We start from the raw sequence: 23,872 nt of genomic DNA, 5'->3' as shown, positions 1-23,872 counted from the left end.
GCTCCGGCCTGCTCTCACTCTGGCCTGCCCTTGCCTTAGCTCCCGCCTGCTCTCGCCCTGGCTCCGGCTTCCTCTCTCTCTGGCTCTATCCTGCCCTCGCCTTGGCTCTGGCCTGCTCTCGCTATGGCACCGACCTGCCCTCGCACGGGCTCCGCCTGCTCTCGCTCTGGCCTGCTTTCGCCCAGGCTCTGGCCTGCTCTCGCTCTTGCTCTGGCCTGCTCTCGCTCTTGCTCCGGCCTGCCCTTGCCCTCTCTCCGGCCTGTTCTCTCTCGGTCTAGCTCCGTCCTGGCTCCGGCCTGCTCTCACTCTGGCTCCGGGCTGCCCTCGCCCTGTCTCTGGCCTGCTCTCGATCTGTCCTGCTCTCGCCCTGGCTCCAGCATTCTCTCGCTCTGGTTTCGGCCTGCTGTCGCCTTGGATCCGGCCTGCTCTCTCTCTGGCTCCAGCCTGCCCTCACCTTGGCTCCAGCCTGCTCTCGCTCTGGCCTGCCTTTGCCTGGCTCCGGCCTGCACTCACTCTGGCTTTGGCCTGCCTTTGCTTCGGCCTGCTCTCGCTCTGGCTCTGGCCTGCTCTCGCTCTGGCCTGCCCTCAACTTGACTCCACTATGCCACAGCTCGGGCTCCGGCCTACCCTCGCCTTGGCTACGTCCTGCTCTCTCCCTGGCTCTGAACTGCCCTCGCCCTGGCTCCGGCCTGCCCTCGCCCTGGCTCCGGCCTGCCCTCGCCCTGGCTCCGGCCTGCCCTCACCTTGGCTCCAGCCTGCTCTCGCTCTGGCCTGCCTTTGCCTTGGCTCCAGCCTGCTCTCTCTCTGGCTCTGGCCTGCCCTTGCCCTGGCTCCGGCCTACTCTCGCTCTGGCTCTGGCCTCGCCCTGTCTCCGGCCTGCTCTCGCTCTGTCTCTGGCCTGCCCTCGCCCTGGCTCCGGCCTGCTCTCTCTCTGGCTCTGGCCTGCCCTTGCCCTGGCTCCGGCCTACTCTCGCTCTGGCTCTGGCCTCGCCCTGTCTCCGGCCTGCTCTCGCCCTGGTTCCGGCCTGCCCTTGCCTTGGCTCTGGCCTTCTTTATCTCTGGCTCTGGCCTGCCCTTGCCTTGGCTCTGGCCTACCCTCGCCTTGACTCCGGCCTGCTCTCGCTCTGAGGCCTCTGGCCTGCCCTCGCCTTGGCTCCGGCCTGCCCTCTCCCTGGCTCCTGCCTGCTCTCGCTCTGGCTCCGGCCTGCTCTCGCTCTGGCTCGCGCCTGCCCTAGCCTTGACTCTGGCCTACTCTCGCTCTGGCTCTGGCCTGCCTTCGCCCTGGCTCCGGCCTGCTCTGGCCTTTGCTCCGGCCTCCTCTCGCCCTGGTTCCGGCCTGTTCTCGCTCTGTCTTCGGTCTGCCCTCGCCCTGGCTTAGGCCTGCCCTTGCTCTGGCCAGCCCTCGGCTTGGCTCCGGCCAGCTCCTACTCTGTCTCCGGCCTGTCCTCGCCTTGGCTCCGGCCTGCTCTCGCCCTGGCTCCGGCCCGCCCTCGGCCTGGCTCCGGCCTGCCTTTGCCTTGGCTCCGGCCTGCACTCACTCTGTCTTTGGCCTGCCTTTGCTTCGGCCTGCTCTCGCTCTGACTCTGGCCTGCTCTCGCTCTGGCCTGCCCTCGACTTGACTCCACTATGCCACAGCTCGGGCTCCGGCCTACCCTCTCCTTGGCTACGTCCTGCTCTCTCCCTGGCTCTGAACTGCTCTCGCTCTGTCTCTGGCCTGCCCTCGCCCTGGCTCCGGCCTGCCCTCACCTTGGCTCCAGCCTGCTCTCGCTCTGGCCTGCCTTTGCCTTGGCTCCGGCCTGCGCTCACTCTGGCTTTGGCCTGCCTTTGCTTCGGCCTGCTCTCGCTCTGGCTCTGGCCTGCTCTCGCTCTGGCCTGCCCTCGACTTGTCTCCACTATGCCACAGCTCGGGCTCCGGCCTACCCTCGCCTTGGCTACGTCCTGCTCTCTCCCTGGCTCTGAAATGCTCTTGCTCTGTCTCTGGCCTGCCCTCGCTCTGGCTCCGGCCTGCCCTCGCCCTGGCTCCGGCCTGCCCTCACCTTGGCTCCAGCCTGCTCTCGCTCTGGCCTGCCTTTGCCCTGGCTCCGGCCTGCGCTCACTCTGGCTTTGGCCTGCCTTTGCTTCGGCCTGCTCTCGCTCTGGCTCTGGCCTGCTCTCGCTCTGGCCTGCCCTCGACTTGTCTCCACTATGCCACAGCTCGGGCTCCGGCCTACCCTCGCCTTGGCTACGTCCTGCCCTCGCCCTGGCTCCGGCCTGCTCTCTCTCTGGCTCTGGCCTGCCCTTGCCCTGGCTCCGGCCTACTCTCGCTCTGGCTCTGGCCTCGCCCTGTCTCCTGCCTGCTCTCGCCCTGGTTCCGGCCTGCCCTTGCCTTGGCTCTGGCCTTCTTTATCTCTGGCTCTGGCCTGCCCTTGCCTTGGCTCTGGCCTACCCTCGCCTTGGCTCCGGCCTGCACTCACTCTGGCTTTGGCCTGCCTTTGCTTCGGCCTGCTCTCGCTCTGACTCTGGCCTGCTCTCGCTCTGGCCTGCCCTCGACTTGACTCCACTATGCCACAGCTCGGGCTCCGGCCTACCCTCGCCTTGGCTACGTCCTGCTCTCTCCCTGGCTCTGAACTGCTCTCGCTCTGTCTCTGGCCTGCCCTCGCCCTGGCTCCGGCCTGCCCTCACCTTGGCTCCAGCCTGCTCTCGCTCTGGCCTGCCTTTGCCTTGGCTCCGGCCTGCGCTCACTCTGGCTTTGGCCTGCCTTTGCTTCGGCCTGCTCTCGCTCTGGCTCTGGCCTGCTCTCGCTCTGGCCTACCCTCGACTTGTCTCCACTATGCCACAGCTCGGGCTCCGGCCTACCCTCGCCTTGGCTACGTCCTGCTCTCTCCCTGGCTCTGAAATGCTCTCGCTCTGTCTCTGGCCTGCCCTCGCTCTGGCTCCGGCCTGCCCTCGCCCTGGCTCCGGCCTGCCCTCACCTTGGCTCCAGCCTGCTCTCGCTCTGGCCTGCCTTTGCCTTGGCTCCGGCCTGCGCTCACTCTGGCTTTGGCCTGCCTTTGCTTCGGCCTGCTCTCGCTCTGGCTCTGGCCTGCTCTCGCTCTGGCCTGCCCTCGACTTGTCTCCACTATGCCACAGCTCGGGCTCCGGCCTACCCTCGCCTTGGCTACGTCCTGCCCTCGCCCTGGCTCCGGCCTGCTCTCTCTCTGGCTCTGGCCTGCCCTTGCCCTGGCTCCGGCCTACTCTCGCTCTGGCTCTGGCCTCGCCCTGTCTCCTGCCTGCTCTCGCCCTGGTTCCGGCCTGCCCTTGCCTTGGCTCTGGCCTTCTTTATCTCTGGCTCTGGCCTGCCCTTGCCTTGGCTCTGGCCTACCCTCGCCTTGGCTCCGGCCTGCACTCACTCTGGCTTTGGCCTGCCTTTGCTTCGGCCTGCTCTCGCTCTGACTCTGGCCTGCTCTCGCTCTGGCCTGCCCTCGACTTGACTCCACTATGCCACAGCTCGGGCTCCGGCCTACCCTCGCCTTGGCTACGTCCTGCTCTCTCCCTGGCTCTGAACTGCTCTCGCTCTGTCTCTGGCCTGCCCTCGCCCTGGCTCCGGCCTGCCCTCACCTTGGCTCCAGCCTGCTCTCGCTCTGGCCTGCCTTTGCCTTGGCTCCGGCCTGCGCTCACTCTGGCTTTGGCCTGCCTTTGCTTCGGCCTGCTCTCGCTCTGGCTCTGGCCTGCTCTCGCTCTGGCCTGCCCTCGACTTGTCTCCACTATGCCACAGCTCGGGCTCCGGCCTACCCTCGCCTTGGCTACGTCCTGCTCTCTCCCTGGCTCTGAAATGCTCTCGCTCTGTCTCTGGCCTGCCCTCGCTCTGGCTCCGGCCTGCCCTCGCCCTGGCTCCGGCCTGCCCTCACCTTGGCTCCAGCCTGCTCTCGCTCTGGCCTGCCTTTGCCTTGGCTCCGGCCTGCGCTCACTCTGGCTTTGGCCTGCCTTTGCTTCGGCCTGCTCTCGCTCTGGCTCTGGCCTGCTCTCGCTCTGGCCTGCCCTCGACTTGTCTCCACTATGCCACAGCTCGGGCTCCGGCCTACCCTCGCCTTGGCTACGTCCTGCCCTCGCCCTGGCTCCGGCCTGCTCTCTCTCTGGCTCTGGCCTGCCCTTGCCCTGGCTCCGGCCTACTCTCGCTCTGGCTCTGGCCTCGCCCTGTCTCCTGCCTGCTCTCGCCCTGGTTCCGGCCTGCCCTTGCCTTGGCTCTGGCCTTCTTTATCTCTGGCTCTGGCCTGCCCTTGCCTTGGCTCTGGCCTACCCTCGCCTTGACTCCGGCCTGCTCTCGCTCTGAGGCCTCTGGCCTGCCCTCGCCTTGGCTCCGGCCTGCTCTCGCCTTGGCACCGGTCTGCCCTCTCCCTGGCTCCTGCCTGCTCTCGCTCTGGCTCCGGCCTGCTCTCGCTCTGGCTCGCGCCTGCCCTAGCCTTGGCTCTGGCCTACTCTCGCTCTGGCCTGCCTTCGCCCTGGCTCCGGCCTGCTCTGGCCTTTGCTCCGGCCTCCTCTCGCCCTGGCTCCGGCCTGTTCTCGCTCTGTCTTCGGCCTGCCCTCGCCCTGGCTTAGGCCTGCCCTTGCTCTGGCCAGCCCTTGGCTTGGCTCCGGCCAGCTCCTACTCTGTCTCCGGCCTGCCCTCGCCTTGGCTCCGGCCTGCTCTCGCCCTGGCTCCGGCCCGCCCTCGCCCTGGCTCCGGCCTGCCCTCGCCCTGGCTCCGGCCTGCCCTCGCTCTTGCTCCGGCCTGCCGTCGCTCTTGCTCCGGCCTGCCCTTGCCCTGTCTCCGGCCTGTTCTCTCTCTGTCTAGCTCTGTCCTGGCTCCGGCGTGCTCTCACTCTGGCTCCGGGCTGCCCTCGCCCTGTCTCTGGCCTGCTCTCGATCTGGCCTGCTCTCGCCCTGGCTCCAGCATTCTCTCGCTCTGGTTTCGGCCTGCCGTCGCCTTGGATCCGGCCTGCTCTCGCTCTAGCTCCAGCCTGCCCTCACCTTGGCTCCAGCCTGCTCTCGCTCTGGCCTGCCTTTGCCTTGGCTCCGGCCTGCACTCACTCTGGCTTTGGCCTGCCTTTGCTTCAGCCTGCTCTCGCTCTGGCTCTGGCCTGCTCTCGCTCTGGCCTGCCTTCGACTTGACTCCACTATGCCACAGCTCGGGCTCCGGCCTACCCTCGCCTTGGCTACGTCCTGCTCTCTCCCTGGCTCTGAACTGCTCTCGCTCTGTCTCTGGCCTGCCCTTGCCCTGGCTCCGGCCTGCCCTCGCCCTGGCTCCGGCCTGCCCCCACCTTGGCTCCAGCCAGCTCTCGCTCTGGCCTGCCCTTGCCTTGGCTCCGGCCTGCTCTCGCCCTTGCTCTTGCTTGCTCTCACTCTGGCTCTGGCCTGTCCTCTCCTTGTCTCCGGCCTGCTCTCGCACTGGCTCCGGCCTGCCCTCGTCCTGGCTCCGGCCTGCCCTCGTCCTGGCTCCGGCCTGCTCTCGCTCTGGCCTGCTATCTTTATGGCTCCTGCCTGCCCTCACCTTGGCTCCTGCCTGTTCTCGCCCTGGATACGACCTGCTCTCGCCTTGGCTCCGGCCTGCTCTTGCTCTGGTTCCAGCCTGCCCTTACCTTGGCTCTCCGGCCTGCTCTGGCTCTGGCTCCAGCGCTCTGGCTCCGGCCTGCCCTCGCTTTGGCTCCGGCCTGCTCTCGCTTCTGCTCCAGCCTGCCCTCGCCCTGGCTCCGGCCTGCTCTGGCTCTGGCTCTGCCTGCCCTCGACCTGGCTCCGGCCTGCCCTCGCTCTGTCTCTGGCCTGCCCTCGCCTTGGCTCCGAACTGCTTTTGCCCTGGCTCTGGCCTGCCCTTGCCTTAGCTCCCGCCTGCTCTCGCCCTGGCTCCGGCTTTCTCTCTCTCTGGCTCTATCCTGCCCTCGCCTTGGCTCTGGCCTGCTCTCGCTATGGCACCGACCTGCCCTCGCACGGGCTCCGCCTGCTCTCGCTCTGGCCTGCTTTCGCCCAGGCTCTGGCCTGCTCTCGCTCTTGCTCTGGCCTGCTCTCGCTCTTGCTCTGGCCTGCTCTCGCTCTGGATCCGGCCTGCCATTGCTCTGGCTCCGGCCTACTCTCGTTCTGGCTCTGGCCTGCCCTCGCACGGGCTCCGGCCTGCTCTCGCCCTGTCTCTGGCCTGTTCTCGCCTTGGCTCCTGCCTTCTCTCGCCATTGCTCCGGCTTGCTCTCTCTCTGGCTCTGGCCTGCCTTTGCCTTGGATCTGGCCTGCTCTTGCTCTGGCTCCGGCCTGCCCTCGTCCTGGCTCCAGCCTGCTCTCGCTGTAGCTCCGGCCTGCCCTTGCTCTGGCTCCAGCCAGCCCTCGCCTTGGCTACGGCCTGCTCTCGCCCTGGCTCCGCCTGCTCTTGCTCTAGCTCTGGCCTGCCGTCACCCTGGCTACAGCATGCTCTCGCTCTGGCTCTGGCCTGCCCTCGCCTTGGCTCCGATCTCGCCTTGGCTCCGGCCTTCTCTCGCCATTGCTCCGGCTTGCTCTCTCTCTGGCTCTGGCCTGCCCTTGCCTTGGCTCCCGCCTGCTCTCGCCCTTGCTCCGGCTTGCTCTCTCTCTGGCTCTGGCCTGCCCGCTCCTTGGCTCCGGCCTGCTCTCGCTATGGCTCCGGCCTGCCCTCGCACGGGCTCCGGCCTGCTTTTGCCCTGGATCTGGCCTGCTCTTGCTCTGGCTCCGGCCTGCTCTTGCTCTGGCTCCGGCCTGCCCTTTTCCTGGCTCCGGCCTGCTCTCGCTCTGGCTCTGGCCTGCTATCTCTATGGCTCCTGCCTGTTCTCGCCCTGGATACGACCTGCTCTCGCCTTGTCTCCGGCCTGCTCTTGCTCTGGTTCCAGCCTGCCCTTACCTTGGCTCTCCGGCATGCTCTGGCTCCAGTTCTCTGTCTCCGGCCTGCCCTCACCTTGGCTCCGGCCTGCTCTCTCCTTGGCTCCGGCCTGCTCTTGCTCTGGCTCCGGCCTGCCCTCGCCCTGGCTCCGGCCTGCCCTTGCTCTGGCTCCAGCCAGCCCTCGCCTTGGCTCCGGCCTGCTCTCGCCCTGGCTCCGCCTGCTCTTGCTCTAGCTCTGGCCTGCCGTCACCCTGGCTCCAGCCTGCTCTCGCTCTGGCTCTGGCCTGCCCTTGCCTTGGCTCCGACCTGCTCTCGCTCTGGCTCTGGCCTGCCCTCGCCTTGACTCCGGCCTGCTCTCGCTCTGGCTCTGGCCTTACCTTGGCTCTGCCTCTAGCCTGCCCTCGCCTTGGCTCTGGCCCTGCTCTCGTCTTAGCTCCGGCCTGCTCTCGCTCTAGCTCCGCAATGCCCTCGCCCTGGCTCCGGCCTGCTCTCTTTTTGGCTCTGGCCTGCCCTTGCCCTGGCTCCGGCCTACTCTGGCTCTGGCCTGCTTTCGCTGTGGCTCTGGCCTCGCCCTGGCTCCGGCCTGTTCTCGCCCTGGTTCCGGCCTGCCCTTGCTTTGACTCCGGCCTTCTCTCGCTCTGGCCTGCCCTTGCCTTGGCTCTGGCCTACTCTCGCTCTAGCTCTGGCCTGCCTTCGACCTGGCTCCGACCTGCTCTGGTTCTGGCTCTGGCGTGCCCTCGCCTTGGCTCCGGCCTGCTCTCGCTCTGACTCTGGCCTGCCCTCGCCCTGGCTCCGACCTGCTCTGGATCTGGCTCTGGCCTGCCATCGCTTTGGCTCCGGCCTGCTCTCGCCCTGGCTCCGGCCTGCTCACGCTCTGGCTCTCGCCTGCCCTCGTCTTGGCTCCGGCCTGCTCTCTCTCGCCTTGGCTCCGGCCTGCTCTCGCTCTGGCTCTGCCTGCTCTTGCTCTAGCTCTGGCCTGCCGTCACTCTGGCTCCGGCCTGCTCTCGCTCTGGCCTGCCCTTGCCTTGGCTCCTTCCTGCTCTCGCCCTTGCTCTTGCTTGCTCTCGCTCTGGCCTGTCCTTTCCTTGTCTCCAGCCTGCATTCGCACTGGCTCCGGCCTGCCCTCGTCCTGGCTCCGGCCTGCCCTCGCTCTGTCTCTGGCCTGCCCTCGCCTTGGCTCCGAACTGCTTTTGCCCTGGCTCCGGCCTGCTCTCACTCTGGCCTGCCCTTGCCTTAGCTCCCGCCTGCTCTCACCCTGGCTCCGGCTTCCTCTCTCTCTGGCTCTAGCCTACCCTCGCCTTGGCTCTGGCCTGCTCTCGCTATGGCACCGACCTGCCCTCACACGGGTTCCGCCTGCTCTCGCTCTGGCCTGCTTTCGCCCAGGCCCTGGCTTGCTCTCGCTCTTGCTCTGGCCTGCTCTCGCTCTGGATCCGGCCTGCCATTGCTCTGGCTCCGGCCTACTCTCGTTCTGGCTCCGGCCTACTCTCGTTCTGGCTCTGGCCTGCCCTCGCACGGGCTCCGGCCTGCTCTCGCCCTGGATCTGGCCTGTTCTCGCCTTGGCTCCGGCCTTCTCTCGCCATTGCTCCGGCTTGCTCTCTCTCTGGCTCTAGCCTGCCCTTGCCTTGGCTTCCGCCTGCTCTCGCCCTTGCTCCGGCTTGCTCTCTCTCTGGCTCTGGCCTGCCCTCTCCTTGGCTCCGGCCTGCTCTCGCTATGGCTCCGGCGTGCCCTGGCACGGGCTCCGGCCTGCTTTTGCCCTGGATCTGGCCTGCTCTTGCTCTGGCTCCGGCTTGCTCTGGCTCCGGCTTTGCCCTGGATCTGGCCTGCTCTTGCTCTGGCTCCGGCCTGCCCTCGTCCTGGCTCCGGCCTGCTCTCGCTCTGGCCTGCTATCTCTATGGCTCCTGCCTGCCCTCACCTTGGCTCCTGCCTGTTCTCGCCCTGGATGCGTCCTGCTCTCGCCTTGGCTCCGGCCTGCTCTTGCTCTGGTTCCAGCCTGCCCTTACCTTGGCTCTCCGGCCTGCTCTGGCTCTGGCTCCAGCGCTCTGGCTCCGGCCTGCCCTCGCCTTGGCTCCGGCCTGCTCTCGCTTCTGCTCCAGACTGCCCTCGCCCTGGCTCCGACCTGCTCTTGCTCTGGCCTGCCCTCGACCTGGCTCCGGCCTGCCCTCGCTCTTCTCTGGCCTGCCCTCGCCTTGGCTCCGAACTGCTCTTGCCCTGGCTCCGGCCTGCTCTCGCTCTGGCCTGCCCTTGCCTTAGCTCCCGCCTGCTCTCGCCCTGGCTCCGGCTTCCTCTCTCTCTGGCTCTAGCCTGCCCTCGCCTTGGCTCTGGCCTGCTTTCGCCCAGGCTCTGGCCTGCTCTCGCTCTTGCTCTCGCCTGCTCTCGCTCTGGATCCGGCCTGCCATTGCTCTGGCTCCGGCCTACTCTCGTTCTGGCTCTGGCCTGCCCTCGCACGGGCTCCGGCCTGCTCTCGCCATTGCTCCGGCTAGCTCTCTCTCTGGCTCTGGCCTGCCCTTGCCTTGGCTCCCGCCTGCTCTCGCCCTTGCTCGGCTTGCTCTCTCTCTGGCTCTGGCCTGCCCTCTCCTTGGCTCCAGCCTGCTCTCGCTATGGCTCCGGCCTGCCCTCGCACGGGCTCCGGCCTGCTTTTGCCCTGGATCTGGCCTGCTCTTGCTTTTGCTCCGGCCTGCCTTCACCCTGGCTCCTGCCTGCCCTCTCTCTGGCTCCTGCCTGCCCTCTCTCTGGCTCCTGCCTGCCCTCTCTCTGGCTCTGGCTTGCCCTCGCCCTGGCTGCGGCATGTCCTCGCCCTGTATCCGGCCTCCTCTCGCCTTTGCTCCGGCCTGCTCTCGCCTTGGTTCCAGCCTGCTCTCGCCCTGGCTCTGGCCTGATCTCACCCTGGTACTGACCTGCCCTTGTCTTGGCTCCGGCCATCTTTCGCCCTGGCTCCGGGAGCCTGCCCTTGCCCTGGATCCGGCCTGCTCTCTCCTTGGCTCCGGCCTGCTCTTGCTCTGGCTCCGGCCTGCCCTCGCCCTGGCTCCGGCCTGCCCTTGCTCTGGCTCCAGCCAGCCCTGGCCTGGGCTCCAGCCTGCTCTCCCCCTGGCTCCGCCTGCTCTTGCTCTAGCTCTGGCCTGCCGTCACCCTGGCTCCAGCCTGCTCTCGCTCTGGCTCTGGCCTGCCCTCGCCTTGGCTCCGACCTGCTCTCGCTCTGGCTCTGGCCTGCCCTCGCCTTTGCTCCGTCCGGCCTGCTCTCGCTCTGGCTCTAGCCTGCCCTGCTCTGCCTCTGGCCTGCCCTCGTCTTGGCTCGCCCTCGTCTTGGCTCCGGCATGCCCTCGCCTTGGCTCCGGCCGTGCTCTCATCTTAGCTCTGGCCTGCTCTCGCTCTAGCTCCGGACTGCCCTCGCCCTGGCTCCGGCCTGCTCTCTTTTTGGCTCTGGCCTGCCCTTGCCCTGGCTCCGGCCTACTCTGGCTCTGTCTGGCCTGCTCTCGCTCTGGCTCTGGCTCCGGCCTGTTCTCGCCCTGGTTCCGGCCTGCCCTTGCTTTGACTCCGGCCTTCTCTCGCTCTGGCTCCGGCCTGCCCTTGCCTTGGCTCTGGCCTACTCTCGCTCAAGCTCTGGCCTGCCCTCGACCTGGCTCCTGTCAGCTCTCGTTCTGGCTCTGGCGTGCCCTCGCCTTGGCTCCGGCCTGCTCTTGCTCTGACTCTGGCCTGCCCTCGCCCTGGTTCCGACCTGCTCTGGATCTGGCTCTGGCCTGCCCTCGCTTTGGCTCCGGCCTGCTCTCGCCCTGGCTCCGGCCTGCTCTCGCTCTGGCTCTCGCCTGCCCTCGCCTTGGCTCCAGCCTGCTCTCTCTCGCCTTGGCTCCGGCCTGCTCTCGCTCTGATTCCAGCCAGCCCTCACCTTGGCTCCGGCCTGCTCTCGCCCTGGCTCCGCCTGCTCTTGCTCTAGCTCTGGCCTGCCGTCACCCTGGCTCCAGCCTGCTCTCGCCCTTGCTCTTGCTTGCTCTCGCTCTGGCTCTGGCCTGTCCTCTCCTTGTCTCCGGCCTGCTCTCGCACTGGCTCCGGCCTGCCCTCGTCCTGGCTCCGGCCTGCTATCTCTCTGGCTCCTGCCTGCCCTCTCCTTGGCTCCTGCCTGTTCTCGCCCTGGATACGACCTGCTCTCGCCTTGGCTCCGGCCTGCTCTCGCTCTGGTTCCAGCCTGCCCTTACCTTGGCTCATGCCTGCTCTCTATCTGGCCTGCCCTCTCCTTGGCTCCTGCCTGTTCTCGCTCTGGCTCCGGCCTGCCCTCTCTCTGGCTCCGGCCTGCCCTCGCCTTGGCTCCGGCGTGCTCTCGCCCTTGCTCCGGCCTGCTCTCGCTCTGGCTTCGGCCTGTCCTCGCCTTGGCTCCGGCCTGCCCTTGCTCTGGCTCTGGGCAGCCCTCGCCTTGGCTCCCTCCGGCCAGCTCCTGCTCTGGCTCCGGCCTGCCCTCGCCTTGGCTCCGGCCAGCTCCTGCTCTGGCTCCGGCCTGCCCTCGCCTTGGCTCCGGCCTGCTCTCGCCCTGGATCCGGCCTGCTCTCTCCCTGGCTCCGGCCTGCTCTCGCCCTGGCTCTGGCCTGCCCTCACCCTGGCTCCGGCCTGATCTCGCTCTGGCCTGCCCTTGCCTTGGCTCCGGCCTGCTCTCGCCCTTGCTCTTGCTTGCTCTCACTCTGGCTCTGGCCTGTCCTCTCCTTGTCTCCGGCCTGCTCTCGCACTGGCTCCGGCCTGCCCTCGTCCTGGCTCCGGCCTGCTCTCGCTCTGGCTCTGGCCTGCTATCTCTATGGCTCCTGCCTGCCCTCACCTTGGCTCCTGCCTGTTCTCGCCCTGGATACGACCTGCTCTCGCCTTGGCTCCGGCCTGCTCTTGCTCTGGTTCCAGCCTGCCCTTACCTTGGCTCTCCTGCCTGCTCTGGCTCTGGCTCCAGCGCTCTGTCTCCGGCCTGCCCTCGCCTTGGCTCCGGCCTGCTCTCGCTTCTGCTCCAGCCTGCCCTTGCCCTGGCTCCGGCCTGCTCTTGTTCTGGCTCCGGCCTGCTCTCGTTCTGGCTCTGGCCTGCCCTCGACATGGCTCCGGCCTGCCCTCGCTCTGTCTCTGGCCTGCCCTCGCCTTGGCTCCGAACTGCTCTTGCCCTGGCTCTGGCCTGCTCTCGCTCTGGCCTGCCCTTGCCTTAGCTCCCGCCTACTCTCGCCCTGGCTCCGGCTTCCTCTCTCTCTGACTCTGGCCTGCCCTCGCCTTGGCTCTGGCCTGCTCTCGCTATGGCACCGACCTGCCCTCGCACGGGCTCCGCCTGCTCTCGCTCTGGCCTGCTCTCACCCAGACTCTGGCCTGCTCTCGCTCTTGCTCAGGCCTGCTCTCGCTCTGGATCCGGCCTGCCATTGCTCTGGCTCTGGCCTACTCTCGTTCTGGCTCTGGCCTGCCCTCGCACGGGCTCCGGCCTGCTCTCGCCCTGGATCTGGCCTGCTCTCGCCTTGGCTCCGGCCTTCTCTCGCCATTGCTCTGGCTTGCTCTCTCTCTGGCTCTGGCCTGCCCTCTCCTTGGCTCCGGCCTGCTCTCGCTATGGCTCCGGCCTGCCCTCGCACGGGTTCCGGCCTGCTTTTTCCCTGGATCTGGCCTGCTCTTGCTCTGGCTCCGGCCTGCCTTCACCCTGGCTCCAGCCTGCCCTCTCTCTGGCCTGCCCTCGCCCTGGCTGCTTCATGTCCTCGCTCTGTATCCGGCCTCCTCTCGCCTTGGCTCCGGCCTGCTCTCGCCCTGGCTCTGGCCTGCTCTCACCCTGGTACTGGCCTGCTCTTGCCTTGGCTCCGGCCATCTCTCGCTCTGTCTCCGGCGTGCCCTTGCCTTGGCTCCGGCCTTCTCTCGCTCTGGCTCCGGCCTGCCCTTGCCTTGGCTCTGGCCAACTCTCGCTCTGGCTCCGGCCTGCCCTTGCCCTGGCTCCGGCCTGCACTCGCTCTGCCTCTGGCCTGCTCTCGCTCTGGCCTGCCCCTGCCTTTGCTCCGGCTTGCTCCCGCTCTGGCTCTGGCCTGCCCTCGCCTTGGCTCCGGACTGCTCTCGCTTTGGCTCTTGCCTGCCCTTACTTGGCTCCGTCCGGTCTGCTCTTGCTCTGGCTCTGGCCTGCCCTCGCTCTGGCTCTGGCCTGCCCTCGCCTTGTCTCCGGCCTGATCTGACTCTGGCTCTGGCCTGCCCTCGCCCTGCTTTCGCCTTGGCTCCGGCCTGCTCTCGCCCTGGTTCCGGCTGCCCTAGCCATGGCTCCGGCCTTCTTTCTCTCTGGCTCTGGGCTTGCCTTGGCTCTGGCCAAAAAACTCGTTCTGGCCAAGGCGAAGGCAGGCCAGAGCCACAGCGAGAGCAGGCCAGAGCCTGAGCGAGAGCAGGCCGGAGCCAGAGCGATAGCAGGCCGCAGCCATGGCAAAGGCAGGCTGGAGCCAAGGCGAGGGCAGGCCGATACCAGAGCGAGAGAATGCCGGAGCCAGGGCGAGGGCAGGCCAGAGCAAGAGCAGGCCGGAGACAGGGCGAGGGCAGGCCGGAGCCAGAGCGAGAGCAGGCCGGAGCCAGGGCGAGAGCAGGCCGGAGCCAGAGCGAGAGCAGGCCGGAGCCAGAGCGAGGGCAGACCGGAGCCAGCACAAGAGCAGGTCGAAGCCAAGGCGAGGGCAGGCCGGAGCCAGTGCCGGAGCTGGCCGGAGCAAAGGCGAGGGCTGGCCGGAGGCAGAGCCAGGGTAGGCCAGGGCAAGAGCAGGCCGGAGCCAAGGCAAGGACAGGCCAGAGCGAGAGCAGGCCAGAGCGAGAGCAGTCCGAAGCCAAGGCGAAGGCAGGCCGGAGCCAGAGAAGGTGCTGTCCGTATCCAAGGCGAGGGCTGGCCGGAGCCAGAGCAAGGGCAGGCCGGAGCTAGGGCGAGGGAAGGCCTAAGCCAGAGCGAGAGCAGGCTGGAGCCAGGGCGAGAGCAGGCCGGCCGGAGCCAAGACGAGGGCAGGCCGGAGCCAGGACGAGGGCAGGCCAGAGCCAGCGCGAGAGCAGGCCAGAGCTAGAGCCAGAGCAGGCAGTCAGGGTGAGGGCAGACCAGAGTGAGAGCGAGAGCAGGCCGGAGCCAAGGCGAGGCAAGAACCAGAGCAACAGCAGGCCAGAGCCAGAGCGAGAGTAGGCCGGAACTAGGGCGACGGCAGGCCAGAGCCAGAGAGAGAGTAGGCCGGTGCCTGGGCGAGGGCAGGCCAGAGCCAGGGCGAGAGCAGGACGGAGCCAAGGCGAGGGTTGGCCGGAGGCAGAGCCAGGGTAGGCCAAGGCAAGGACAGGCCAGAGCGAAAGCAGGCCAGAGCGAGAGCAGTCCGAAGCCAAGGCGAAGGCAGGCCGGAGCCAGAGCAGGTGGCCGTATCCAAGGCGAGGGCTGGCCAGAGCCAGAGCAAGGGCAGGCTGGAGCCAGGGCGAGAGTAGGCCGGCCGGAACCAAGGCGAGGGCAGGCCGGAGCCAGGGCAAGGGCAGGCCAGAGCCAGCGCGAGAGCAGGCCAGAGCCAGAGCAAGCAGCCAGGGTGAGGGCAGGCCGGAGCCAAGGCGAGGCCAGAACTAGAGCAAGAGCAGGCCAGAGCGAGAGTAGGGCGACGGCAGGGCGAGGGCAGGCCAGAGCCAGGGCGAGAGCAGGACGGAGCCAAGGCGAGGGAGGGCAGGCCATAGCCCAAGCTATGGCATAGCGGAGCCAGGGTGAGGGCAGTACGGAGCGAGAGCAGGCCGGAGCCAAGGCAAGGGCAGGCCAGAGGCAGAGCCAGGGTAGGCCAGAGCAAGAGCAGGCCAGAGCGAGAGCAGGCCGGAGCCAAGGCAAGGACAGGCCCAAGCCAGAGCGAGAGCAGTCCGGAGCCAAGGCAAAGGCAGGCCAGAGCCAGTGCGAGAGCAGGCCAGAGCGAGATCCGGCAGGAGCCAAGGCGAAGGCAGGCCGGAGCAAGTGCAGGTGCTGGCCAGGTCGAGGGCTGGCCGGAGCCAGAACAAGGGCAGGCCGGAGCCAGGACGAGGGAAGGCCGAAGCCAGAGCGAGAGCAGGCCGGAGCCAAGACGAGGCAGGCCAGAGCCAGAGTGAGAGCAGGCCAGAGCCAGGACGAGTGCAAGCCGGAGCCAGGGCGAGAGCAGGCCAGAGCCAGCGCGAGAGCATGCCAGGGCAAGGGCAGACCAGAGTGAGAGCGAGAGCAGGCGGGATCCGGCCAAGGCCAGGCCAGAGCAAGAGCAGGCCAGAGGCCGGAGCTAGAGCAGGAGCTGGCCGGAGCCAAGGCGAGGGCTGGCCGGAGCCAGATCAAGGGCAGGCCGGAGCCAGGGTGAGAGCAGGCTGAAGCCATAGCGAGAGCAGGCCGGAGCCAGGGAGAGAGCAGGCCAGAGCGAGAGCAGTCCAGAGCCAGAGCGAGAGCAGGCCGGAGCCAGGGCGAGGGAAGGCCAGAGCAAAAGCAAGGCGAGAGCACGCCGCCAGGGCAGGCCAGAGCCAGAGAGAGAGTAGGCCTGAGCCAGAGCGAGAGCAGACCGGAGGAGCCAAGGCGAATGCTGGCCAGAACTCTGGCGAGAGCAGGCCGGAGTCAAGACGAGGGCAGACCAGAGCAAGAGCCAGAGCAAGGGCAGGCCGGAGCCAGGGCGAGGGCAGGCCGGAGACAGAGCAAGAGCAGGCTGGAGCCAAGGCGAGGGCAGGCCAGAGCCAGGGCGAGAGCAGGCCGGAGCCAAGGCGAGGGCAGGCCAGAGCCAGAGCACGCCGGAGGCAGGCCAGAGTCAGAGAAAGAGCAGGCCGGAGCCATGGCGAAGGCTCGCTCTGGCAAGAGCAGGCCGGAGCCAGGGCGAGGACAGGCCAGAGCCAGAGCGAGAGTAGGCGAGAGCAAAGGCAGGCAAGAGCTACAGCGAGAGAAGGCCGGAGGGAGCCAAGGCAAGGGCAGGCCGGAACCAGGGGGGGGAGCAGGCCGGAGACAGGGCGAGGTCAGAGCGAAAGCAGGCCAGAGCGAGAGTAGGCTGGACAGGGCGAGGGCAGGCCAGGGCGAAGAGCAGGCCGGAGTCAGTGCGATGGCAGGCCAGAGCCAAGGCGAGGGCAGTCCGAAGCTAGACCGAAAGTAGGCCAGCGCCAAGGCGAGTGCAGGGCCGGAGCCAAGGCGAGGGCTGGCCGGAGCCAGATCAAGGGCAGGCCGGAGCCAGGGCGAGGGCAGGCTGAAGCCATAGCGAGAGCAGGCCGGAGCCAGGGCGAGAGCAGGCCAGAGCCAAGGCGAGGACAAGCCAGAGCGAGAGCAGGCCAGAGTGAGAGCAGTCCAGAGCCAGAGCGAGAGCAGGCCGGAGCCAGGGCGAGGGAAGGCCAGAGCAAAAGCAGGCCCTTGCGGCGAGAGCATGCCGCCAGGGCAGGCCAGAGCCAGAGAGAGAGTAGGCCTGAGCCAGAGCGAGAGCAGACCGGAGCCAAGGCGAATGCTGGCCAGAAACAGAGCGAGAGCAGTCCGGAGTCAAGACGAGGGCAGACCAGAGCAAGAGCCAGAGCAAGGACAGGCCGGAGCCAGGGCGAGGGCAGGCCGGAGACAGAGCAAGAGCAGGCTGGAGCCAAGGCGAGGGCAGGCCAGAGCCAGGGCGAGAGCAGGCCGGAGCCAAGGCGAGGGCAGGCCAGAGTCAGAGAAAGAGCAGGCCGGAGCCATGGCGAAGGCTCGCTCTGGCAAGAGCAGGCCGGAGCCAGGGCGAGGACAGGCCAGAGCGAGAGTAGGCGAGAGCAATGGCAGGCAAGAGCTACAGCGAGAGAAGGCCGGAGGGAGCCAAGGCAAGGGCAGGCCGGAACCAGGGGGGGAGCAGGCCGGAGACAGGGCAAGGTCAGATCGAAAGCAGGTCAGAGCGAGAGTAGGCTGGACAGGGCGAGGGCAGGCCAGGGCAAAGAGCAGGCCGGAGTCAGTGCGATGGCAGGCCAGAGCCAAGGCGAGGGCAGTCCGAAGCTAGACCGAAAGTAGGCCAGCGCTAAGGGCCGGAGCCAAGGCGAAGGGCAGGCCAGAAGAAGAGCGAGATCAGGCCGGAGTCAAGACAAGGGCAGGCCGGAGCCAGGGCGAGAGCAGGCCGGAGCCAGGGCGAGAGCAGGCCGGAGCCAGGGCGAGAGCAGGTCGGAGCCAGGGCGAGAGCAGGCCAGAGCCAGATCCAGAGCAGGCCGGAGCCAGGGCGAGGGCAGGCCAGACAGAGCGAGAGCAGGCCGGAGCCAGGGCGAGGGCACGCCAGAGCGAGAGTAGGCCAGAGCCAAGGCAAGGGCAGGCCAGAGCGAGAGAAGGCCAGAGTCAAGGCAAGGGCAGGCCGAAACCAGGACGAGATCAGGCCGGAGACAGGGTGAGTGAGGCCAGAGCGAGAGTAGGCCGGAGTCAGGGCGAGGGCAGGCCAGAGAGAGAGCAGGCCGGAGCCAGGTGAGGGCAGGCCAGAGCCAGAGCGATAGCAGGCCAGAGCGAGAGCAGTCCGGAGCCAGAGCTAGGGCAGGCCAGAGCCATATCGAGAGCAGGCCTGAGCCAGGGCGAGAGCAGGCTGGAGCCAAGGCGAAGGCAGGCCAGAAAAAGAGCGAGATCAGGTTAGAGTCAAGACGAGGGCAGGCCAGAGCCAGAGGAAGAGCAGGCCGGAGCCAAGGCATGGGCAGGCCAGAGCCAGAGAGAGAGCAGGCCGGAGAGCCAGGGCAAGGGCAGGCCAGAGCGAGAGCGGGTCGGAGTCAGGGCGAGAGAGCAGGCCGGAGCCAATGCGAGGGCAGGCCGGAGCCAGAGGGGCAGGCCGGAGTCAGGGCGGCCTGCAGAGGGGCAGGCCGGAGTCAGGGCGATGGCAGGCAAGATCTAGAGCGAGAGCAGGCCGGAGGGAGCCAAGGCAAGGGCAGGCCGGACAGGGGGGGGGAGCAGGCCGGAGACAGGGCGAGGTCAGAGCGAGAGCAGGCCAGTGCAAGAGCAGGCCGGAGCCAGGGCGACGGCAGACCAGAGCAAGAGCAGGCCGGAGCAAGGGCGAGGGCAGGCCAGAGCAAGAGCAGTCCGGAGGCAAGGCAAGGGCAGGCCAGACAGAGCCAGAGCGACAGCAGGCCTACGCCAGAGCGAGAGCAGGCCGGAGCCAAGGCGAAGGCAGGCCATCACAAGAGCGAGAGCAGGCCGAAGTCAAGATGAGGGCAGGCCAGACGTTACAGCAGTAGTGTAATTATCAGATTTGTGTCTCATAATAAGCAATGAAGCCTTGGCTCCGGCCTGCTCTCGCTCTGGCTCTGGCCAGTCCTCGCATAGGCTCCGGCCCGCTCTCGCCCTGGCTCCGGCCTGCACTCGTCCTGGCTCCGGCCTGCTCTCGCTCTTTCTCTGGCCTGCTCTCGCCCTGGCTCCGGCCTGCCACTGCTCTGGCTCCGGCCTGCCCTCGCTTTGGCTCCGGCCTGCTCTCGCCCTGGCTCCGACCTGTTCTCGCTCTGTTTCTGGCCTGCCCTCGCCCAGTCTCCACCCTACTCTCTCTCTGGCTCTGGCCTACTGTCGCTCTGGGCCTCTGGCCTGTTCTCGCCCTGGTAACGGCCTGACGTTGCCTTGGCTCCGGCCTTCTCTCGCTCTGGCTCTGGTTTGCCCTCGCCGAGGCTCCGGCCTGCTCTCGCTCTGGCCTGCCCTCGTCCTGGCTCCGGCCTGTTTTTACTCTGGCTCTGGCCTAACCTCGCCTTGGCTCCGGCCTGTTCCCGCCTTAGCTCCGGCCGGCTCTCTTTCTCTGGCTCCGGCATGCCCTCGCCCTGACTCTAGCCTGCCCTTGCTCTGGCTCCGGCCTGCTCTCGCCTTGGCTCCGACCTGCTCTTGCTCTGGCCTTCCCTCGCCCTGCCTCCGGCCTGCTCTCTCTCTGGCTCTGGCCTGCCCTTGCCTTAGCTCCGGCCTGCTCTCGCTCTGACTCTGGCCTGCCCTCATTCATCCTTGCTCCGGCCTGCTCTCGCTCTGGCTCTCACCTGCCCTCGACTTGGCTCCGGCCTGCTCTCGCCCTGGCTCCGGCCTGCTCTCGCCCTGGCTCCGGCCTGCTCTCGCCCTGGCCCCGGCCGGCTCTCGCCCTGGCTCCGGCCTACTCTCGCTCTGGCTCTGGCCTGTCCTTGCCCTGGCTCCGGCCTGCCCTTGCTCTGGCTCCGGCCTGCCCTTGCTCTGGCTCTGGCCTGCCCTTGCTCTGGCTCTGGCTAGCCCTCGCCTTGGCTCCGGCCTGCTCTTGCTCTGGCCTGCCCTTGCTCTGGCCTGCCCTCGTCTTGACTCCGGCCTGCTCTCGCTCGTTATGGCCAGCCTTCTCCTTGGCTCCGGCATGCTCTCGCTCTGACGTAGGCCTGCTGTCTCAGGCCAAGGCTCCGGACTGCTCTGGCTCTGGCCTGCCCTCGCCCTGGCTCTGGCCTGTTCTTGCTCTGGCTCTGGCCTGTTCTTGCTCTGGCTCTGGCCTGCCCTCGCCCTGGCTCCGGCCTGCTTTTGCTCTGGCTCTGGCCTCCTCTTGCTCTGGCCTGCCCTTGCCTTGGCTCTGGCCTTGTATCGCTCTGGCTTTGGCCTGCCCTTGCCTTGGCTCTGACCTACTCTCGCCTTGGCTCCGGCCTGCTCTCGCTCTGGCTCTGGCCTGCCCTCGCCCTGACTCCGGCCTGCCCTTGCTCTGGCTCCGGCCTGCCCTCGCATTGGCTCCGGCCTGCCCTCGCCCTGGCTCCGACCCGCTCTCTCTCTGGCTCCGGCCTACCCATGCCTTGGCTCCGGCCTGCTCTTCCTCTGGCTCTGGCCTGCCCTCGTCTTGACTCTAACCTGCTCTCGCTCTGGCTCAGGCCTGCTCTGGCTCTGGCCTGCCCTAGCTCTGGCTCCGGACTGCTCTGGCTCTGGCTCTGGCCTGCTCTCGCTCTGGCTCTGGACTGCCCTCGCCTTGGCTCTGGCCTGCTCTCGCTCTCGCTCTGGCCTGCCCTCGCCTGGCTCCGGCCTTCTCTCTCTCTGGCCTGCCCTCACCCTGGCTCCGGCCTACTCTCGCTCTGGCCTCACTCACCCTGTCTCCGGCCTGCTCTCGTCCTGGTTTCAGTCTGCCCTTGCCTAGCTAGGCTCTGGCCTTCTCTCGCTCTGGCCTGCCCTCGCCCTGGCTCCGGCCTGCTCTCGCTCTGGCCTGCTCTCGCCTTGGCTCCGGCCTGCCCTCGCCCTGGCTCCGGCCTGCCCTTGCTCTGGCTCCTGCCTGCCCTCGCATTGGCTCTGGCCTGCTCTCGCCCTGGCTCCGACCTGCTCTCGCTCTGGCAATGGCCTGCCTTCGCCCTGGCTCCGGCCTGCTCTCTCTCTGGCTCTGGCCTGCCCTCGCCCTGGCTCTGGCCTACTCTCGCTCTGGCCTGCTCTCGCTCTGGCTCTGGCCTGCCCTTCCTCTAGCTCGGGCCTGCCCTCGCATTAGCTCCGGCCTGCTCTCACCCTGCCTCCGACCTGCTCTCGCTCTGGCCTGCCCTTGCTCTGGCTCCGGCCTGCCCTCGCATTGGCTCCGGCCTGCTCTCGTCCTGGCTCCGACCTGCTCTCGCTCTGGCTCTGGCCTGCTCTCGCCCTGGCTCCGGCCTGCTCTCGCTGGCAATGGCCTGCCTTCGCCCTGGCTCCGGCCTGCTCTCTCTCTAGCTCTGGCCTGCCCTCGCCCTGGCTCTGGCCTACTCTCGCTCTGGCCTGCTCTCTCTCTGGCTCTGGCCTGCCCTTGCTCTTGCTCCGGCCTGCCCTCGCATTAGCTCCGGCCTGCTCTCGCCCTGGCTCCGACCTGCTCTCGCTCTGGCCTGCCCTCGCTCTGGCTCCGGCCTGCTCTCTCTCTGGCTCTCGCCTGCCGATGCCTTGGCTCCGGCCTGCTCTTCCACTGGCTCTGGCCTGCCTTCGTCTTGACTCTGGCATGATCTCGCTCTTGTTCTGGCCTGCTTTCGCCTTGGCTCCGGCCTGCTTTTGCTCTGGCTCTGGCCTGCTCTCGCTCTGGCCTCCCCTCGCCTTAGCTCCGGCCTGCTCTCGCTCTGGCTCTGGCCTGCCCTCGCCTTGGCTCTGACCTGCTCTTGCTCTGGCTCTAGCCTTCCCTCGCCTTGGCTCCGGCCTGCTCTCGCTCTGACTCTGGCCTGCCCTGGCTCTGCCTCTGGCCTGCCCTCGACTTGGCTCCAGCCAGCTCTCACCTTGGCTCCGGCCTGCTCTCGCTCTAATTCCTGACTGCCCTTGCCCTGGCTCCGGAGCCTGCCATCGATCTGGCTCCGGCCTGCCCTCGCATTAGCTCCGGCCTGCTCTCGCCCTGGCTACGGCCTTCTCTCGCTTTGGCTCTGACCCGCCCTCGACCTGGCTCCGGCCTGCTCTCTCTCTGGCTCTGGCCCTCCCTCGCCCTGGCTCCGGCATACTCTCACTCTGCCTGTGGCCTGCTCTCGCTCTGGCTCTGGCCTCGCCCTGTCTCGGGCCTGCTCTAGCCCTTGTTCCGGCCTGCCCTTGCCTTGGCTCCAGCCTTCTCTCGCTCTGGCTCTGGAGTGCCCTTGCCTTGGCTCTGGCCTACTCTCGCTCTGGCTCTTGCTTGCCCTCGCCCTGGCTCCGGACTGCTCTCGCTTTGGTTCTGGCCTGCTCTGGCTCTGGCGTGCCCTTGCCTTGGCTCCGGCCTGCTCTTGCTCTGACTCTGGCTTGCCCTCGCCTTGGCTCCGGCCTGCTCTTGCCCTGGCTCCGGCCTGCTCTCGGTCTGGCTCAAGCCTGCCCTAGCCTTGGCTCCGGCCTGCTCTCGCCTTGGCTCCGGCCTGTCCTCTCCCTGGTTCCGGCCTGCCCTTGCTCTGGCTCCGGCCAGCTCTCACCTTGGCTCCGGCCTGCTCTCACCCTGGCTCAGGCCTGCTCTTGCTCTGACTCTGGTCAGCCCTCGCCCTGGCTCCGGCCTGCTCTTGCTCTGGCTCTGGCCTGCTCTTGCTCTGGCTCTGGCCTGTTCTCGCCCTTGTTCCGGCCAGCCTTTGCCCTGGCTCCGGCCTGCTCTTTCTCTGCCTCCGTCCTGCTCTCGCTCTGGCTCCGACCTACTCTCGCTCTCGCTCTGGCTCTGGCCTGCCCTGGCTCTGCCTCTGGCCTGCCCTCGCCTTGGCTCCGGGCTAATCTCACCTTGACTCCGGCCTGCTCTCGCTCTACATCCGTACTGCCCTCGCACTGGCTTCGGACTGCCCTTGCCTTGGCTCCGGACTGCTTTCACCCTGGCTCCTGCCTGCTCTCGCTCTGGCTCTGGCCTGCCCTCACCCTGGCTCCGGCCTACTCTCTATCTGGCTCTGGCCTGCCCTAGCCCTGGCTCCGGCCTACTTTCGCTCTGGCTCTGGCCAGCTCTCGCTCTGGCTCAGGCATGCTCTCACTCTGGTTCTGGCCTGCCTTCGCCTTGGCTCTGGCCTGCTCTCGCTCTGGCTCAGGCATGCTCTCTCTGGCCTACCCTTGCCTTGGCTCCGGACTGCTCTTGCTCGCTCTGGCTCTGGCTTTCTCTCGCTCTGGCTCTGGCCTGCCTTGGCTCCGGCCTTCTCTGACTCTGGCTCTGGCCTGGCCTCATCTTGACTCCGGCATGCTCTCGCTCTGGTTCTGGCCTGCCTTCGCCTTGGCTCCGGCCTGCTCTCGCTCTGGCTCTGGCCTGTCCTCGCATAGGCTCCGGCCCACTCTCGCCCTGGCTCCGGCCTGCACTCGCTCTAGCTCCGGACTGCCCTCGCCCTGGCTCCGGCCTGCCACCGCTCTGGCTCCGGCCTGCCCTCGCCTTGGCTCCGGCTTGCTCTCGCTCGTTATGGCCAGCCTTCGCCTTGGCTCCGGCATGCTCTGGCGTAGGCCTGCTGTCGCTCTGGCTTTGTCTGGCCTGCCCTTGCCTTGGCTCCGGACTGCTCTTGCTCTGGCCTGCCCTCGCCCTGGCTCCGGCCTGCTCTTCCTCTGGCTCTGGCCTGCCCTCGCCCTGGCTCCGGCCTGCTCTTGCTCTGGCTCTGGCTTTCTCTTGCTCTGGCCTGCCCTCGCCCTGGCTCCGGCCTGCTTTTGCTCTGGCCTGCCCTTGCCTTGGCTCTGGCCTACTCTCGCCTTGGCTCCGGCCTGCTCTAGCCCTGGCTCTGGCCTGCCACGCCATGACTCCGGCCTGCCCTTGCTCTGGCTCCGGCCTGCTCTCGCATTGGCTCCGGCCTGCTCTCGCATTGGCTCCGGCCTGCTCTCTCCCTGGCTCCGACCCGCTCTTGCTCTGGTCAGCCCTCGCCCTGGCTCCGACCTACTCTTGCTCTGGCCTGCTCTCGCCTTGTCTCCGGCCTGCTCTCGCTTTGGCTCCAGCCTGCCCTCGCCCTGACTTCTGCCTGCCCTTGCTCTGGCTCGGCCTGCCCTCCCTTTGGCTCCGGCCTGCTCTCGCCCTGGCTCCGACCTGCTCTCGCTCTGGCGTGCTCTCGCCCTGGCTCCGGCCTGCTCTCTCTCTGGCAATGGCCTGCCCTCGCCCTGGCTCTGGCCTACTCTTGCTCTGGCCTGCTCTCGCTCTGTCTCTGGCCTCGCCCTGTCTCCAGCCTGCTCTCGCCCTGGTTCCGGCCTGCCCTTGCCTTGGCTCTGGCCTTCTATCGCTCTGGCTCTGGCCTGCCCTTGCCTTGTCTTTGGCCTACCCTCGCCTTGGCTCCGGCCTGCTCTCGCCTTGGCTCCGGCCTGCTCTCGCTCTGGCTCCGGAATGCCCTCGCCCTGACTCCGGCCTGCCCTTGCTCTGGCTCTGGCCTGCCCTCGCATTGGCTCCGGCCTGCTCTCGCTCTGCCCTGCCCTCGCCCTGGCTCTGGCCTGCCCTTGCTCTGGCTCCAGCCTGCCCTTGTTCTGGCTCCGGCCTGCCCTTGCTCTGGCTCCGGCTAGCCCTCGCCTTGGCTCCGGCCTGCTCTCGCCCTGTCTCTGGCCTGATCTTGCTCTGGCTCTGGCCTGCCCTCACCCTGGCTCCGGCCTGCTCTTGCTCTGGCTCTGGCCTACTCTCGCTCTGGCTCTGGCCTGCCCTCGCCCTGGCTCCGGCCTGCCCTTGCTCTGGCTCCGGCCAGCCCTCGCCTTGGATACGGCCAGCACCTGCTCTGGCTCCGGCCTGCCTTCACCTTGGCTTCGGACTGCTCTCGCTCAGGCCTGCTCTCGCTCTGGCTCTCGCCTGTCCTTGCCTTGGCTCCGGCCTGCTCTTGCTGTGGCCTACCCTGGCTCTGCCTCCGGCCAGCCCT

Source organism: Phyllobates terribilis, unplaced genomic scaffold (assembly GCF_046119375.1).
Source record: "Phyllobates terribilis strain yellow unplaced genomic scaffold, ASM4611937v1 Scaffold_103__1_contigs__length_5881359, whole genome shotgun sequence".
Taxonomy (NCBI): domain Eukaryota; kingdom Metazoa; phylum Chordata; class Amphibia; order Anura; family Dendrobatidae; genus Phyllobates; species Phyllobates terribilis.
The sequence above is the reverse complement of the archived record's forward strand: the minus strand, read 5'-3'. Positions refer to the sequence as shown.